Source organism: Oncorhynchus gorbuscha, linkage group LG26 (assembly GCF_021184085.1).
Source record: "Oncorhynchus gorbuscha isolate QuinsamMale2020 ecotype Even-year linkage group LG26, OgorEven_v1.0, whole genome shotgun sequence".
NCBI classification, from domain to species: Eukaryota; Metazoa; Chordata; class Actinopteri; order Salmoniformes; family Salmonidae; genus Oncorhynchus; species Oncorhynchus gorbuscha.
In genome coordinates, this window is record NC_060198.1 from 4,488,881 (window position 1) to 4,507,270 (window position 18,390).

Sequence of the window (18,390 nt, forward strand, 5' to 3'; positions counted from 1 at the left end):
CATACAGTCCACATGTAGGCGCAAGTCTGACAATTTTTGTCTCCATAATGCAACACACTTGAGCTGCTCGAACCATAGAGAATGATAGAGGCCTCTAGTGGCCAAAAGTCTGCGTTAGCATGGGAAGCACCATTGAGAGCTTCCACCATCTTAATGTAGTCAACTGGGTGGGACTTCCAACTTCATTGGCTGATCCCTCCTGAAGAAGAAGAAAATGTACTTCTTCAAAATGGAGATTGCCTCAATGGCGCTCCCAATGCAGTCACAGATGCTATGATAAAGATGAGTCCTCTATCTATCTCTATGGCTTGAAGGTGCCCATTGTCTGTCTGTTTTTCAATGCCAGTTCTGCTTAAGTTTGTCACACAGCTGGCTAGGGCTGGAAGCACCCCCTCCCTTTGTGGAGAAAGGGGAGGAGCATATTACAGTCACTCTCTCACTGATGAACTGTATGTAGCAAGGTGTTTTGACTGTGTGTATGCGTGTACCCTTTTCTCCAAGTGAATTGTGATGCAGTAAGTTTTAGCAGTGAGGGGGGAAACAATTATAAAGAATAGGCAGTTTAGTTCTGATTGGGTATGTGCAAGACAGATTTTTAACATGGTGATTCAATCAAATAAATCAACCCCCCCCCCAAAAAAATACAGTGGTTCACTAGGGAAAGTGGATATAATCAATTCCAGAAAAACACACAAACCAGGAGATTAACCAAACAAATGAAATACAGTAGCTAAACAAGAAAACGTGTTAATATGATAAATCAAATTCCAGACATTTCAGGCATAAACATTTTAATCACATTTTTAAATACCTATTTTGGTCATTGATGGAACTACAGTGGCACAAGCAGACATTTGAATTGAAAATGAGTTCGCCTGCAGAGGGGCCAGTGAGACAAAATGGCCGACCTGAAATTAGCTCATGGGATGTGCGAAAATGAGTAAATGTCAGTAAATGTAATTTTTCCCAATGATGAATAAATTTGCATATGTTATTTTGGCTCTGGATGCATATGTTGTACATATAGGTCTACTAAATCACTTTAACCCATTATCAGAACAATTTAGCACTTGAAGCAGTTGAGCATCTTTTTTGTTCAGTCTGGCCTAAGACGAGTCTTACCTTTGTTTTTTTTGTTCCTTTTTCCTTTACGATTTAGATCCTACATTTGAAGCCACAAAACTAACAAATCACCACTATCTATAGACAATTTGGTTTTTAGACACTTATGTTGCTATGCTACTATGAACAACTATAGCTTTTGAAAAGTTTAAATGCTTAACAGCTACAAAGAGAGCCCACAGATCACAAGCACTGGAGTTTCAGCTGAAACTTTTCTAGGATGTGGGATGAATAAAAAATAAAGTACAATACATAATTTCCACCAAAGATGTTACACTTTACTATAATTATAAACTGTTTTTAGTATACTTGTTGCCACTGTTCTTAAACAGACTCCTCCCACTTATGAATTCCACCCCTGCTCCCTTCATACTTCCCTCACCCTTCCCCCATCAGGCAAGACCACACCCCATCCCCCTCTTCTTGCCATGTCAGAAAACAGTCTTTAGCTCTTCCACTATGGCGCTCTTGTGACTAATACTGTCTATTCTCCTAGTAGATCAGGTAGTCTGTGAAAGTCTACACAAGACTTTTTTTACCCTCACAGATCTAAGAAAATCAAGTTAGAAATGGTTCTGTTCTCTCTTCAACACATATAATTTCCTTCAACTTCTACTTACCTTGTTGAATTAAAAAAAAAACTTCATAGACGACAGTATTCATACTGTACTTGATTTTTTTTTAAAGCTACTCCTACCAGCTTTCACGTTGTTTTCTGTCATGGACGACATCTAGTAGGAGGTGCCTAGACTGCTCTCACGCACTCAACCCCCCTCCCCTTGACTACGAAGGAGGAGGAGCTGGCAACACAGTGGTGGATGACTGACTGTAGTCGCTGAGAACAGTCTGCATGCACAGGTTTTGTTTTGGTGTTCTTTCAAGCCGGTGTGTCCGCGTCACTATCACGCTCATATTTACGTTTTTTTCTCCCTTGGTTCAGTTTGCGATCCTCTGCACATTATAAACCGATGTTGTGAGCGAAGAGCACATTCAGCTCGTGCGGATACCGGCTATTTCGCGGGAAACAGGCAGAATCCAGAAGCATCGGTGAGTTAGCTAGCATGCTAGCTGTCTTAACTGTTTTTACAGATCATTCCAACAGTTTTATTTTTGTCTATTTAAAATGTGTCACTTTCTCTATAAAATAGACGTTTCGTTTTTTTTCTGTCATGTTCTTGAACGAGTAAGTGTAAAACATTAGCTTGCGATGTAGACTGGTCTTGGCAGGGACATGGACGTGAAAAAAAGTGAGGTGGGGTGAAGGGGGGCGCTAGTTAGCTAACGTTAACTGTTAGCAAAATCATTTTAGATTTTTGGCTATTGAGTAGAGAACTACAATTGTTTGTTTGTATATATTTAAAGATATATGTGTGTTTATATGTCTACCAAAATATATATATTTTAAAAATGTGTGTTTATATACACACAAGCACACATTTAAAAAATATATATATATATTTATTATTATTATATTATTATTTTAAAGATGTGTGTGTGTGTATATCTGTGTGTGTATATTATATATACATATACACACACACTTTTTAAATATATATATATTTTTATGTATATATATATGTGTGTGTGTGTGTGTGTGTATATCTACCAAAAGATAGCTGCAAATGTAAGTATATTTAGTATTTCTTATGTTTGCTTTGTATTTGGCTGTACATTTTTTGTTGCTGCCCAAAATGTTATGTTTCTTTGAAGACAAAAATGTGCTTTCATCGAAAACATGTATCAAGTACAATGTTGCAAGCCTAGGCAGCTAAAGCGGTTTGTTTCACAGCATAGCTTGTTGGCACGCTAACTACCATACTTGATATTATTTGGTGTCAAAATTTGGAAATGCACACGCCATCTACAGGTTATAGTCCATCATAACCTAGCCCAGTGATTCTCAATTGATGGGTCGTGACCCAAGGAGATTTTGAGTGGGTCGCGGGTGTCTGGAATAAAATAAAATCTTGACTTAAACCAGGTAGAACATGTGTAGTATTGCAATGCTATTTTGGTTGATTTTGTGGTCTAAAGCAAGTGAGTTTATTAACATTCTTATTCAAGGACATGGGCAAAGTTGTATTTTTGAAAATGAAAGCGGTGGGAATGTTGTTTCCTTGTCATAATTGCTGCATTTACTATCAATATAGCATAAAAAGTTGTTTTCAGATTGTGTTCTGGCAATGCGAATATTGGGTCGCAACTGAGACAACCTGGTTCAATGTGGGTCCCGGGGAAAAACCAGTTGACAACCACTGATCCAGCACTCAGAATCTAGACAACCCCATTGGTTGGGATGATGTGATCCCCTTCAACCTTGACAACTTCTTTATAACCATGACGGCCACCAAATATTGACAAAGTTGTGAGTGCAAGTCACTGGGGCTATAACAATAAATGTTGCTTCTTGCTCTATAAATGAAGCAAGGAATTTGTTTCAAAAGGAATTATCAATGATAGTAAATTAAAAGATTTATAAAATGTTTGCAGGGAAGCATGGAAGAAGCCTATGTAGGATCGGGTGATGCTGGAGGGTGTCAGTTGATGTTGCAGTATTACAATGAAAGGGGTTATCTGGCTTAAATCCTTTTAGTAATCAGGTTGACTCTTTTCAAAACTAGCAACCAAACAAAGAGCAAGTAATGTCAAACTACCATGAGATATTGAGACAAAGTATTGGTACACACACTATAGAAACACAAGACAACATTGAATGACAAAAGGGAAGAAATGGGCAAGACTGGTCAGGATCTTTTCTTTCGAGCCACTGTATCAGCAATAACATGTAAAATGTATGAGTAGGACATAAATACATTTAGCATATGTCTAATTCAGCACCAGTAGGAACTTTAGGAAGCAACCTTAATGTGACTGCAAAGTATTCCCTGACATTGTTACAATTTAGGGATCAAGCACATGAAAAAAAACTAGCTAACAGCAACTATGGTGGCCATTTTGAGTTGCTGCAATAATAAGTGGCACCGTCAGAAAATATGGCAGCGCAGTGTTTGTGTGTGGGGGATGGGATAGTGAATAGTTAGCACTCAGCTAGCTGCATTAGCCTCCCAGGAAATGCATAATAATTATATATGATAACAACTATATGATAACATTTTAGACAATCTATCACTTTCAAAGTATTGGGTCTTTGAAGAGTACTGCCATTTTTGTTCTTGTTGGCTGTGTGGAAGGAATGTTGAATATCTGCTCCCAATGTGCTCTCTATATTGCAATTGGAACTTTCTTAGGTCTACGAAAATATAAATGATGGTGAACAGACACAATTACTTTCCCGAACACGTTTTCATTACATTGGAAAGATTATTATCAGATTACACGTGGGCATAGGCCTAGAATGAGCTTTTCTCCTTCTGTTTCCACACATTCCTAAAATGAACAGTATTGTAAACTGTGTGACTTACATCGAGGGCAGACACATCTCTCTTGGAGACATATTTTGTGCTGGAATTGGAATGCTCGTCTCACTGTATGTACTAGCATACGTGAAAGGCTGTTCATGTTTGAAGAAACCTAGTGCACCCCTGGAAGCATCGTTTCAGGTATGCCTAGATATTTTTTTACACATTGTAATGAGTTTGGAACCACATTGGTTTTGAGGTAGTCTGTCGTTTAGTGTAACATAAGGTGTACGTAGAATTACAGAATTGATACGCAATCTCCTTTAACGTGAACTATTTCAAGTTGTTTTTGATAAATATTGAAACACCTATTATTGGTATAGTTTCTTATAAAAATAATATTTTTGAAAGTAAAAAATTGGGTTTCTAATGTTCGAGCATTACTCTCCCCTCCTTGTCTTCTTATTTGATCTCAACCCCCCCTGGCTTCTTAAAGTGGTACGGCCTTGGTTTGCTGTACTTTTCCACTCAGTACACAGTCTCTGTGAGGGGGAGGGGTGTTCCAACGTCTACTGTGTAGACCAATCGTTTACTGGATAGGTGTGCGTTTTTGTTTTGTATATTTGTTCTATTGGTGCAACTTTCTGCGTGTGTGTTTTAGGCAAATTTGGGCTTTAAAGTTATTTCAGGCACACTGGTGAGTTAGTTCATGTTCATTTGTGTAGAGACTTGAGATTGCATTTGTTCTGGGGGGTTTTCAGTTCCCTCGTGTAAAGTAGTTTATTACCTTGAACGTTTCATTGTAAATATGAGTACCAGTAGTTCCAGTTTGTTCACACCAAGTGTGTATGCCCCCTCATCCACTTTAGTCTCCCCTCTGAGGAAGATGGTACAGTCCTGCAGACAGTTATCCCTCCCCCACTGCTTTTCCAGGCTTCCATATGCCTGCGGTTTCGGGGCTAACTGAAAAGGAGGCAGAATTCAGGACAAAAGCTAGGCTTTTGCAATCGTCATAGACTATATTAATATTTTATATTGGCTAGTTAATAGCTATTGGGCGATTCCATGCCAGCGGGAGCGAAAAATATTTTTGGCAATTCTCACATAGAAACTTCATTGGGAGGAAGGATGTTTGACTTTTTTAAAAACATTTGTATCACAAATCATATGATGAAAGTACATTTAAGGCCCTTTTTTTTAGACCTATACATGTTTCCTGTAAGACTATGATCTATGAACCATACATGATATTTCAGAATGTACACATACTCCATATTTGAGAGAACAATATAAGGAGGAAGATGTTGTCTGGATCATGTACTGTTCACAAATCATCGTGTCGTACAGGAGGTGTGAATCGGTCTAAAAAGAGTCTAAAATGGCCATTTTAATCATGATTTTTCTCAAAAATGGTTAGTGATACAAATGTTTAAAGTATTTTCAAATGTCTTTAATCCCAATGAAGTTCTATATGAGAATTACCCGAAAAATCTGATATACCCCAAATATTTTTTGCTGATGTGGAATCACCCTATTGCTATATGAATTACCTTTGAAATAATACATCATTGTTGAATAATTACCTAATGTCAATAAACCATATGCACATTTCTGTAAGAAAAAATAGGTACACGTTCTTGTGTCAAGAAGAGAAATTGTTGTGTCATCCTAGTTTCAGATAAATGACTAAGTTTTTCATAGAAAAACGATAGCATGGCGAGTTTCTCCACATAGACACTTTTGAATTTGGTTAACGAAGACGTTGTTGAGTTTATTTTGGATCATTTGTCAATCTGGTTCAACAAGACAGTTAACTGTTTGTGGTAGTATTGGACTGTAACTGGTTCGAAACAATCCCTCTCACCTTCTGTCAAACCAAGATGTCTGCCTCAAGCGACCTCACCATCCCTGATCAGTCATACCCTACCTGTCTCGGGACCCAGAGTATGATATAGCCTTATAATAATATATACCATTTAGCAGACTTTTATCCAAAGTGATTTACATCAGTGTGTGCATACATTTTAATGTGAATGGCCCTAGAGGGGATCAAACCCACGACCCTGCGACACAAGCGCAGTGCTCCACCAACCGAGCCACACAGGACACTCCTTAATCAACCAGTTTCAGTCAATCGAACAGCCAGTCTATGGATGAACATAACCCAAGGGAGGGACAGACACCAATGCAGCACAAATATGAGAAATGTGCAATCAGTTCTGTGTGGGCAATCAGTAGCAAAGCAAGGAACCCCTGTCTGGCCTGGGAGGAAAACAGTCTCCAGATACTCACTTCATCAGTGCTTTGTTGTACAGTTTAGGCCTTCAAATTTTAGACATTACAATAATCGGAATACCATTCAGATGCCTGTATTCTGTGATTCCATTCGTTTTTTTGCATCGTGGAAGGTATTTAGTTCAGAAGTATGAAAGCTCAGAATACCAGTTGTGTGCGTAGTATTTGAAAATATGTGTTTATGTACTTCATCTCAATCTGGAAATATTTAGGCTAGTGAGTGAGGTTGGACCTCTTGAAGACTGCTTCCACGTTGTGACTGTTGCTGTGAGTCGCTACAGGACTCTCATGTGGGGGATGGGCAGCATAAAAAAATGAGCGCAACATTTCACTCAAGATAGCCTACACTTACCAGGATTTGTGGAGTAACATTTGTGTGAAGGCCTACAGGTCAAGTCTATAACAGAACTATAAGGTGCAGCCACCCCACCCCTGAACGTTTTACCCGTTCATGTGATAGACATCTTTAATGGACTTTGCATAACAGAAATATAGGCCTAACACCAGCATAACGTCTTGTACTAGCCTAATCCCATTTGTGGTCAGTTAGCAATGTAGGCTAGTCAATTACATATATTTATCTAATATGCCTGTAGGCTAATGTAGGAAACGTATGCCATATATCACTCCTTGTTCTGGATCCCTGGGGCTATTCATGCCAGAATTCTTCAAAACTGAAGGTCGGAGTTAACACTGTAAAGTAGGAAGTAGAGTATTGAATGATTCTTCCCTTGTCTAAATAACATTGCTTAAACTGGTTTCAGCAGGTTCTAGCCGGTTCCTTTTACACTGCCTCTGGATTGGCTAACGACCTGATTGAGAGAGCAGGGGGAGGAACGTGATCCCAATGTGATCTTGAGTCAATATTTATGTTTGTCTTTGGTGCTTTGGACATTTCATGAATCATTGATTGTTTTATATCCCAAGGTCATTTAAACAGGTGGTTATTTAAATACTTAAAACATTTTTGTGTATGTGTGTCAAAATGTCTGATGTACAAACTTGAGAGAAATTATGTGTTAATTGTCAGCGAGGAACGCATGAACCAACCTGCATTATGGATGAGAATCAGGCCTAATTATAATTTATAACAATTATTATTCTGCTTCTCACAGGAGTCATTCACATAAAGCCATGAACTGCTATTGAATAAAATACTTCATGGCACTCATTAGACCAGTAAAGAATATTATGTACAGTCTTGCAGATCTATAATAAGTGTTCACAGAACCCCCAGGGTGTAATGGAGTGGTATATGTACTGTGTTGCTCGGGTCTAATGATTGCACCACTATCAGTTACTAGTATAGGGCCCTATAAAATCTGCATTGAGGAGAACCAGGTACAGAATTACTGAATCCAGATATTAAAACAGAATTGATCAATATTCAAAAATATATTGAACTTAGTAGGAAATCAACTAAATGTATTGAACTTATTAGTAAATCCATTAAATTGCCCAAATTAATCATAAGACATGAACAAAATCCATTAGTGATTTGTATTTTCCTGCACTTTCTGAAAAGACACAGGAATGCCCCTCTGTGTGTGTGTGTGTGTGTGTGTGTGTGGTGCGTGCGTGCGTGCGTGCATATGTCTACACTTTGTGTAGCAATTAGCGATGATGCTAATGATAACCTTCTGATAGGGATGGAAAGGCTTTCCTAAAAAAAAACTAAATGTTAACTACAAAGTAATATATGCCTACCTGGCAGAATGATATCATGATTATTTGCATCAATCCAGTGGCCATTTTGTTTTGCACACACTGCAAAGTGCTAGAGAAATGTTGCTAACCAAACAAAGGTATCTTGCGGGTGCATTAAAGGGTAACTACACCCCAATATCAAAATGTCTTCTATTTTTCTCAGACCTCGAGTAGTATCCTGATGAGTTTTAAGCATTGTTGTGGACTTAGAATATCCCATTTTCTTTGTTTTTCTATAAATAAATGTGTGATTTGAGAGTGAACCTGGTTATTCCCCCTAGGGGGGAGACGGAATTTGGGGAAAAACTAAACGAATCGGGCAAAAAATAAAACATATTTTATAAGGCCCTATGTCGGTAGGTTACTTCGACTTATATTTTTTTGTAGTAGCTGGTTAGCAAGGAATTTCTCATTGTTAGCAATATTTGGACTTTCAACGTACAATTGATTTTAGACCGATCACTGTGGGTCCTCTGGAATAGAACAACCTTGTGGTTAAAGATGCCAGGGATTTGGGGGGTTTGGCAGGGTTATAAATCTAAATTACACATCACAAAATCTAATTTGCGACAAGATTTTATTTGCCTTGAAGATACTTGAGAAACTTTCGTTGTTTTTTTCATCCATGATAGACAAGAGGGAGACTGAAATAAATCAAGCCCAATGCATTTTTATTTTTTTAATGACAATATAGGTCAGTTGTTTGTATTGGTTCAGACAAGAGACCTAGTATGTTGTCAGCTTTATATAAAAGAAAAACGGTGATCAAAAATGCTTCTAAAATTTGTTGAGGATTGAAGGCCAGATGTGACCAATGTTCTCGCTCTTGCACTCAGTATTTCGTACTTGCACACAGGAAACAGAAGCCTGTGCAGATCCGCACATGGTGTGTCATGCCGATGGGACCATCCAACGCTCTAACCACTAAGGCTACCTGCCGCCCCACCTTTCTGACCCTGAACAAGGCAGTTCATAGGCCGTCATTGAAAATAAGACTTGCCTAGTTAAATAAAGGTTAAAAAAAAATGCAACTCCCACCTGGTTGAACATTCACTTAAGGTTACCCAGCCTTTTGGACAGCTCTGAATTGCATTTTTTATTTAATTCTTAAATTGTAGTTCACCTTTATTTAGCCAGGTAGGCCAGTTGAGAACAACTGCGACCTGGCCAAGATGAAGCACAGCATTGAGTATTGTCTTTGTCACAAAGCACCTAATCAGAGGGAACATTGGACCGACAGGGTAACAATTGGAAGTGGGATGGATGCCAAAGACTTGGGCTTTCCTACAAACCCAGAATTTGTGAACAATTGTTATTGTGTGAACAAGTCACAGCTGTCATTAATTTAGCCCTTCTTTAACTACTAGAATATGGAGTAACAATTCCAGGTTTGACTTAATTCTAGAGGCACTCTGAGGTCAGTGGTCAAGTTCTAAGGAGAACCCTGAAGGTGAAAAAGAGGACACAAAGCTCAGTGAGTAAGATACTGGAGTAGGTCTGTAAACTGCATGAGAGCTGAAAAAGCATGGAACGTCTCTGTTCAAATCAGTATCTCAATCAAAGAGTCAGCGATCTTTCGGTTTCATTGTTAGCGATAGGTTATGAAGTGTGGTCTTTCGGTACAATCCCCATTTGTATAATTATGGTAAGAATAAAATGATACCTTAAAGTAGGAGGAGTTTAATCTCTAGTCCTCCTGCACAAGTGAATGTTTCAGCCAACAGCTGCCAAGTGCTAAGCCTGGCTGCACATAGCAGCAGCACTGGCGGACATTTTGAGTTTCTGCTGGCAGTCCTCAGGCAGTCTATGAAAGAGGAAGGGAGTGGGGGATGGGAATACTACGCAGTGAGCTATTAGCTGGCTAGTGTTAGTTGTACTGAATAACTGTAATATCAGCACCATTTTTAAATGATCTTAGGTTTCATCTTTTAATCCAAGAAATGTGCAAGAAACAGAACATAGTCCTGACTCAAGTATGAGTAATCTATTACCATAATTATTTTATGCATGTTTGCTTTATCATTGTATTGCTATTGACATTAGTGATTACAGGCCTTCTTAATTGAGTTATTTCTATATTTTTATACTTTCACCTGTGTTACTTGTGCATCTTTTCTATCTATAGTGTGCTCAGCTGCCATAATATTCCATACTGGTGTTCAAATCAAATGTTATTTGTTACGTACACATGGTTAGCAGATGTTAATGCGAGTGTAGCGAAATGCTTGTGCATCTAGTTTCGACAATGCAGTAATAACCAACGAGTAATCTAACCTAACAAATCCAAAACGACTACCTTATATACACACACGTGTAAAGGGATAAAGAATATGTACATAAAGATATATGAATGAGTGATGGTACAGAACGGCATAGGCAAGATGCAGTAGATGGTGTCGAGTACATTATATACATATGAGATGAGTAATGTGGGGTATGTAAACAAGTGGCATAGTTTAGTGGCTAGTGATACATGTATTACATAACGATGCAGTAGATGATATAGAGTACAGTATATACATATACAGTAGGGCAAAAAAGTATTTAGTCAGCCACCAATTGTGCAAGTTCTCCCACTTAAAAAGATGAGAGGCCTGTAATTTTCATCATAGGTACACTTCAACTATGACAGACAAAATGAGAAAAAAATCCAGAAAATCACATTGTAGGATTTTAAATTAATTTATTTGCAAATTATGGTGGAAAATAAGTATTTGGTCCATAACAAAAGTTTATCTCAATACTTTGTTATATACCCTTTGTTGGCAATGACAGAGGTCAAACGTTTTCTGTAAGTCTTCACAAGGTTTTCACACACTGTTGCTGGTATTTTGGCCCATTCCTCCATGCAGATCTCTAGAGCAGTGATGTTTTGGGGCTGTTGCTGGGCAGCACAGACTTTCAACTCCAAATATTTTCTATGGGGTTAAGATCTGGAGACTGGCTAGGCCACTCCAGGACCTTGAAATACTTCTTACGAAGCCACTCCTTCGTTGCCTGGGCGGGGCGGTGTGTTTGAGATCATTGTCATGCTGAAAGACCCAGCCACGTTTCATCTTCAATGCCCTTGCTGATGGAAGGAGGGAGGTTTTCACTCAATCTCACGATACATGGACCTATTCATTCTTTCCTTTACACGGATCAGTCGTCCTGGTCCCTTTGCAGAAAAACAGCCCCAAAGCATGATGTTTCCACCCCCATGCTTCACAGTAGGTATGGTGTTCTTTGGATGCAACTCAGCATTCTTTGTCCTCCAAACACGATGAGTTGAGTTTTTACGAAAAAGTTATATTTTGGTTTCATCTGACCATATGACATTCTCCCAATCCTCTTCTGGATCATCCAATCATCCATCTAGCAAACTTCAGACGGGCCTGGACATGTACTGGCTTAAGTAGGGGAACACGTCTGGCACAGGCAGGATTTGAGTCCCCGGCGGCGTAGTGTGTTACTGATGGTAGGCTTTGTTACTTTGGGCCCAGTTCTCTGCAGGTCATTCACTAGGTCCCCCCGTGTGGTTCTGGGATTTTTGCTCACCGTTCTTGTGATCATTTTGACCCCACAGGGTGAGATCTTGCGTGGAGCCCCAGATCGAGGGAGATTATCAGTGGTCTTGTATGTCTTCCATATCCTAATAATTGCTCCCACAGTTGATTTCTTCAAACCAAGCTGCTTACCTATTGCAGATTCAGTCTTTCCAGCCTGATGCAGGTCTACAATTTTGTTTCTGGTGTCCTTTGACATCTCTTTGGTCTTGGCCATAGTGGAGTTTGGAGTGTGACTGTTCGAAGTTGTGGACAGGTGTCTTTTATACTGATAACGAGTTCAAACAGGTGCCATTAATACAGGTAATGAGTGGAGGACATAGGAACCTCTTAAAGAAGTTACAGGTCTGTGAGAGAAAGAAATCTGGCTTGTTTGTAAGTCACCAAATACTTATTTTCCACCATAATTTGCCAATAAATTAATAAAAATCCTACAATGTGATTTTCTGCATTTTTTTCTGTCATTTTGTCTGTCATAGTTGAAGTGTACCTATGATGAAAGTTACAGGCCTCTCTCATCTTTTTAAGTGGGAGAACTCGCACAATTGGTGGCTGACTAAATACTTTTTTGCCCCACTGTACATATGAGATGAGTAATGTAGGGTATGTAAACATTATATTAAGCAGCATTGTTTAAAGTGGCTAGTGGGTTAGGGTACAAGGAACATGATTGATCCCTGATTGTTGAGTGATATCTGTCAAATGTTACAACTTGTAAACGTTGATATATTTGACTATGGTGTCTAACGTTATGTACTCTCTCAGGCTTGTTTTGAACATTACGGTAAAAGGTTCTTATTTTCATTTGCGTTCTTATTTTAGGACGGAAGTAATCTAGATTTCTGGTGGTTAATTAAACGGTTCTCTCTAGCACCCTCTCTAGTTGGAGAAAAATCTTCTCCCCCCTCCCCCATCAGAATGGTTTAGTCCTAGCTAGGCTGTAATTTTCCATGCAGCTACAGACTGCTAGTGTGGGGGAGGGGTGGTGCTAAGTGTGTCAGGCTGTGCACTCTGTACTGACTGCGCTGCTAGCCTGTTTTTTTTTTTTTCGGGCAAAAAGCAGTCTGTGCTGCATGCTTCTGCCAAAGTTACAAAAAAATATATTTTGCTTTTGTTTGAATCACTTTTAAGATGGCTACACTGGGGTAAATCCCAAAGGGGGAAAATCATTTTGTTTCTATCCTTTTGTTCTGAGTGTGTTACACTGTGCAGTTTGTCAGCCTGTGCTGGGTCAGTGTTGCCTGTGCTGGCTGTCTTGAGCCACGAGGCAGAGATTGATGGTTTCACTGTGCGCACAGCCTTGCACAAGAACTCTATGCTGAAACAGATGGAACAGTCCAACCTTAGTCCCCCTCACCCTCCTGCTTTTTTTCTTCCTCCCTCTGCTGTTGCTAGTACAAACAACACAGCCAATCGAATCACGCGTACGACTTCTGTCCAACGGAAGGCCTTCTTCTCCAGACTACTGTTCAAGGTTTACTTGAATTTCTTTCTTTTTTTTGAAGACTTGTACAGCTATGATGTTGCTCTGTTCTGACTATGATCTTGGCCTACATATCAGTATTTAACTTTAACTATATATTATTTTCCATTAAGTAGTGCTATGCTAGCCACAATTCCGAAACGTAGATAATATTTTTAGTGTTATTTATTTAAAAAATATTATTATTATTATTAATGTTTACAGTAGTGCTGTTTTGTATTAGGAGAAAATATTTGTATATATTTTCTGTAGTAAAAAAGTATAATTCTTGGCATTTTAGATTGTCATGCCCTGCTATTTGTGTGTGAGGACATGAGAGGTTTGGGGGTGAATGCTAGAAGCCTTAAGTATTGTATTGCAGCAATGCTTTGCAACCAGTCCGAATGTGTAAAAATCGTTGTCTGACAAGTGAAAAAGGTCTTGAATCATCATTGGCACCGGAATAAGAACAGGAGCTTTAACAGGGATGTAATATCTTTATATCTACCAATGTTTTCTCATATTGGTTTCTTGGCTAATGGATTCTTATGGGAATCTATAAAAAGTACAAAAAGCAATAAGACCACAAACGATCTCTGATCAATACTGGGATATGAACACTGATCAAAGCTCATGTTGCGTGGCTCCTCCCGCCTTGCCACTAATTGAAAAACACACCTGGGGTTTGAAAGGTATAGGGGTGGCAGGTAGCCTAGTGGTTAGAGCGTTGTGCCAATAACCGAAAGGTTGCTGGTTCAAATCCCCTAGCTGACAAGGTAAAAATCTGTCGTTCTGCCCCTGTTCCCTGGTAGGCCTTCATTGTAAATAAGAATTTGTTCTTAACTGACTTGCCTAGTTAAATAAAGGTTCAATACAAAATATAAAATCATCTTGGATCGAGTTAACAAAAGTTTCATTATTCAGAGGCTGTCAACAGTAATTTGTTCTTGTCGAGGCAGTGAAAAGTAAGAGCAGGAATTCTTGAAGATTTCTGCAGACCACCTACCTCAGCCAAATCAGTTGTGAAATTTAACATACAATGTTTACTCGACATTGCTGAGACTGATAACCTGTGTCTTGGGAGAGATCTGAAAACGGAGGGAATTTTCACAGAAATGATTGTCTGAAAGGAGTTTCTGAAATGTATGCCATCAACCTGAGGATGCAGCAGGAGAAAACTGTAGCTTGGACTATGGCTTGGAGCCCAGCCCGTCTCTGCCAACTTTTTGTTTGACCAAACCTGTCTTGCTGTGTGACAGGTTTTTTTGTATTTAATTTTTACTTTGTATTGCCCTTTGTTAATGATTGAAAGATCAGCAGTATTTTACAAGTACTTGAGGAATTGCATACCTGTATACCTGCTTAGTAATTTTGAGATGTTTGCCAGTGCCTGTGTTGTCATATGGATGAATTCAGGAATGGGCAGATCACTGGAAATATATTTATAATGCGCTGCAATCACAGATGTGCCCATTATTTTCAAGCCTTTGAAGATTTTGTGAATTGTTGTGCTGCTGTGTAGCCACATACCCCTCTAGAATTGTTGTGAGCTATGAACAGAACACAGTACCAGTCAAGTACTACTAGCCTAGTAAATCACTAGTGTTGGTCAGAGGAGACAAACATTACCAAAGGAATAGAAGCAAGAACAAGATGGTGATGAGGAGTCTTTTTTTCCTCCAGTTTGGAGGTATACAGTGGACAGTTTACAGCTATTGCAGACCAGAAACCAATAATCTATGGCCCGCATCAATCAGTAAATACTGTAGTATATAGTGCAGCGGAGGACTAGCTTGAACCGCATCATGGACCTTCAGGAGAAACTTTACAAAAACGAAATCCATTTAGGATAGTAATTTAACCTAATTGATCAGCACAACCTAACACAACATTGTGTGATGGATGAGGAAGTACATCATAACTACTTTGAAAAATAAACTTAACCTACTTTTTTTTATACAAATAAAAACTAACAAAACAGCCCGTGCAAAATTGGCATACAGAGCAGGTAACATATTAACATGAAGTTGATGCACTGTTGTACTACAGTGGATTGGATGCGTGTTCAGTTAGCAGTGTGTGGGGGCTCAGTCTGGCTGGCTGCGCATACAGCAGAGTTGGCGGACATTTTGTTTTTTTCTGCAGTGAATCCGGAACGAGTGTAATGAAAGAGGAGTGGTGAGGGGAAGCCTACGCAGTGTGCAGTAACATTGGAATGTTAACAGAGCTCTTGTAACATAGCAGTGATTTTATTCATTTTGTATCATATCAGAGATGAGAAAATAACATGTTAATAATTATTATAGTAAAGTTATGATGGCAAAATGTTACTGAACATATTATTTTTCATCTTTCATTCAAAGGACATTTTGGTCAAATAAGTATCTCAATCAAAGAGTGAGCGTTCTTTTGATTTCTTTGTTCGCAATAGGAGTCCATAGAACAGACAAAGAATGTAATAAATTGTGATCGTTCGATACATTCCCTATTTTATGTATAATTATGCAAAGAGTAAAATGATTCCTAAAAGTAGGAGGAGTTTAAACTCTAGTCCTCTTGCTCAAGTTGATGTTTCAGTCAACAGCTGCCAAGTGCTAAACCTGGTTGTCCATTGCACCAGCACTGGCGGACATTTTGAGTTTCTGCTGGCAGTCCTCACGCAGTCTATGAAAGAGGAATGGAGTGGGGAATGGGCACACTACGCAGTGAGCTATTAGCTCGCTAGTGTTCTACTGAATAACTGTAATATCAGCAGCAATTTTAAATGATCTAATTTTGGGTTCATCTCATAATCCAAGCACTATGGAAGATACAGAAAACAGATTAGACCTGCCTCTCAAGAATTATGTTTTTATTGGTGTTTACTTTATCATAGTATTGATATTGCCATTAGTAATTATAGGCCTATTAACTAAACAATTATCATCTCGCTTTCTTTTCAGAAATTCAAATTCAAATCACATTTTATTTGTCACATGCACCGAATACAACAGGTGTAGGTAGACCTTACAGTGAAATGCTTACTTACAAGCCCTTAACCAACAATGTTTTAATAAGTTTTAAGAGAAATAAGGGTTAAGTAAAAAATCTAAAATAAAAGTTACAAATAATTAAACAGCAGCAGTAAAATAACAATAGCGAGGCTATATACAGGGGTTATCGGTACAAAGTCAATGTGCAGGGGCACCGGTTAGTCGAGGTAATATGTACATGTAGGTAGCATTTAAGTAGTAGAAGTAGTAGAAGACTTGGTACCGCTTGCTGTGTGGTTGCAGAGAGAACAGTCTATGACGAGGGTGGCTGGAGTCTGACAATTTTTAGGGCCTTCCTCTGATACCGCCTGGTATAGAGGTCCTGGATGGCAGGAAGCTTGGCCCCAGTGATGCACTGTGCAGTACGCACTACCCTCTGTAGTGCCTTGCGGTCAGAGGCCGAGCAGTTGCCATACCAGGTAGTGACGCAACCAGCCAGGATGCTCTCGATGGTGCTCACAGAACAGGGCTCCGGGCAGCCGAGCGGAAATGGAGGAAAACTCGCCTCCCTGCGGACCTGGCATCCTTTCGCTCCCTCCTCTCTACATTTTCCTCCTCTGTCTCTGCTGCTAAAGCCACTTTCTACCACTCTAAATTCCAAGCATCTGCCTCTAACCCTAGGAAGCTCTTTGCCACCTTCTCCTCCCTCCTGAATCCTCCTCCTCCTCCCCCCCCCTCCTCCCTCTCTGCAGATGACTTCATCAACCATTTTGAGAAGAAGGTCGACGACATCCGATCCTCGTTTGCTAAGTCAAACGACACCGCTGGTTCTGCTCACACTGCCCTACCCTGTGCTCTGACCTCTTTCTCCCTCTCTCTCCAGATGAAATCTCGCGTCTTGTGACGGCCGGCCGCCCAACAACCTGCCCGCTCGACCCTATCCCCTCCTCTCTTCTCCAGACCATTTCCGGAGACCTTCTCCCTTACCTCACCTCGCTCATCAACTTATCCCTGACCGCTGGCTACGTCCCTTCCGTCTTCAAGAGAGCGAGAGTTGCACCCCTTCTGAAAAAACCTACACTCGATCCCTCCGATGTTAACAACTACAGACCAGTATCCCTTCTTTCTTTTCTCTCCAAAACTCTTGAACGTGCCGTCCTTGGTCAGCTCTCCCGCTATCTCTCTCAGAATGACCTTCTTGATCCAAATCAGTCAGGTTTCAAGACTAGTCATTCAACTGAGACTGCTCTTCTCTGTATCACGGAGGCGCTCCGCACCGCTAACTCTCTCTCCTCTGCTCTCATCCTTCTAGACCTATCGGCTGCCTTCGATACTGTGAACCATCAGATCCTCCTCTCCACCCTCTCCGAGTTGGGCATCTCCGGCGCGGCCCACGCTTGGATTGCGTCCTACCTGACAGGTCGCTCCTACCAGGTGGCGTGGCGAGAATCTGTCTCCTCACCACGCGCTCTCACCACTGGTGTCCCCCAGGGCTCTGTTCTAGGCCCTCTCCTATTCTCGCTATACACCAAGTCACTTGGCTCTGTCATAACCTCACATGGTCTCTCCTATCATTGCTATGCAGACGACACACAATTAATCTTCTCCTTTCCCCCTTCTGATGACCAGGTGGCAAATCGCATCTCTGCATGTCTGGCAGACATATCAGTGTGGATGACGGATCACCACCTCAAGCTGAACTTCGGCAAGACGGAGCTGCTCTTCCTCCCAGGGAAGGACTGCCCGTTCCATGATCTCGCCATCACGGTTGACAACTCCATTGTGTCCTCCTCCCAGAGCGCTAAGAACCTTGGCGTGATCCTGGACAACACCCTGTCGTTCTCAACTAACATCAAGGCGGTGGCCCGTTCCTGTAGGTTCATGCTCTACAACATCCGCAGAGTACGTCCCTGCCTCACACAGGAAGC

General features: G+C 40.2%; 1 protein-coding gene across 1 annotated transcript in view; it reads left to right on the forward strand.

The window, feature by feature from the left end:
• Positions 1-1,898: 1,898 nt before the first annotated feature.
• LOC124015306 (activating transcription factor 7-interacting protein 1-like) overlaps positions 1,899-18,390 on the forward strand; it is a 61,224-nt gene continuing 44,732 nt past the window's right edge. Inside the window, exon 1 of the mRNA XM_046330462.1 lies at positions 1,899-2,169. The gene's annotated coding sequence lies outside the window, so the exon portion shown is untranslated. The remainder of the gene's footprint in view (positions 2,170-18,390) is intronic.